Source organism: Myotis davidii, unplaced genomic scaffold, assembly GCF_000327345.1.
Source record: "Myotis davidii unplaced genomic scaffold, ASM32734v1 scaffold233, whole genome shotgun sequence".
Taxonomy (NCBI): Eukaryota; Metazoa; Chordata; class Mammalia; order Chiroptera; family Vespertilionidae; genus Myotis; species Myotis davidii.
The window spans coordinates 1,405,937-1,407,580 of NW_006285917.1; positions in this window are offsets into that span (position 1 = coordinate 1,405,937).

The window sequence follows — 1,644 nt, forward strand, 5'->3', positions numbered from 1 at the left end:
ATAACTATTTGCTGATGGGATTGAATTGAATTCCCCCAAGTCTCTCATCTCACGTAGAGGTGAGCAGCTGCAGAAGAGGAGGAAGACTGCCCGCCCCGGTGTGGCTCAGTGGTTGAGCACCAACCTATGAACCAGGATGTCACAGTTTGATTCCCAGTCAGGGCACATGCCCACGCGGTGGGCTCGATCCCCAGTAGGGGGCGTGCAGGAGGCAGCTGATCAGTGATTCTCAGCATTGATGTTCCTATCCCTCTCTCCTCCCCTCCTCTCTCTGAAATAAATAAAAACATATTTAAAACAAAGGAAGAGGAGGAACCCTGCTGTGGTGAAGAGGATCCCTAAGACCTGGGTTCTCATCATAGCTCTGCCACGTCTTAGTTGTGTGATATAGGGTAAGTCAATTAATGTAAAGAGGAATCGAGGCTGGTAAGGGCCACCCACACACAAACTCATTCACCAGGAGAGCCTGTACCAGAAACTGGCGAGCAGAATAGGCCTGGTACAAGGGGTGGTTCTCTCTGGTTCTCAGCTCCCTCTTCTGTGAAATGAATGTGATGTAAAATGGGTATGATAACTGCTAGCTCTCTGGACTTCGGCATGGATTAAGTGAGTAATGTATAGGCCTAGCACAATGTCTGGAACATTTAGGTGCTCAACAAAGGATAGCATCCCAACGCCCTCCCCCCAGCATCTTTTCTTCAAAGGAGTCCACTAGGAAGGGGCAGCCAAACGTCAAAGATGGCACCAGAGTGTGGCCCACATCCTTGGGCCCCTTGAGGTTAAAGTGGAGATGTAGTCTGGTCCAGAGCTAGCAGATAGAAAGAGCTGATTGAAGCTGAACATATCCCAGGCAGTTGGTGGGAGCTGGCAAGGTTAGTAAGACAGGGTCTGGGAATTTCCATCTAGGGGAAGTCCCAGGTGTGGGTGAAGGGGTGCCAAAATGGCCTCACCCAACACACTGGCCCCAGGGGATGTGGGCACAAGGAGGAAAGTGGGTCAGAGCAAAGCTGGGACTTAACCCCATTGGTCCCATGACCTCTTTACCAGTTATGGAGGAGGCACGGCCTCTGAGAAGCCTGCTCCCTCCTCCCTTTCTTCAGAAAGGAAGTACATTGGAACTTTGGGGTCTGAGCAGGAGGAACTAGAAGCCCCCTGTGGAGAGAGGAGAGGTAACCCCCTAGCCCCCAGATGCAGGTTCTATACAAAACAGACTCTTAAATCCACCCCCATGGTGACCGGCAGACACCTGGAGCACTCACCTCACACGCACTCCAGGCAACTGTGGAGGCAGACACGCTCCTCCTTCCAGGAGCAAGACAGGTCAGGGCTGGATGGAGAGGCGGGGAGGGTGCATGGGAGAACAGCTCAGATGAGTCTCTGGTGAGACTCCAACTGGGCAAACAGAGGCATTCTCACCCTGAGGGCTTTGCCAACAACTCGGGGTTTTGTTTCCTATGTATAATCTTAGGTCTAAGTCTATGGATTCCTCTTCCCTATCTGAGCCTTTGTTTCCCTTTCTGGAGGAGGAGATGAAGGAATGGGTGCAATCATTCCAGGGCAGGGTGTTCCAGGGTCCTGCTTTGGCCATTAGGAGGTGCTTTGGCCACCCCCCATTGGTAGCATATCCAAAGCTAGGTCGGGAGC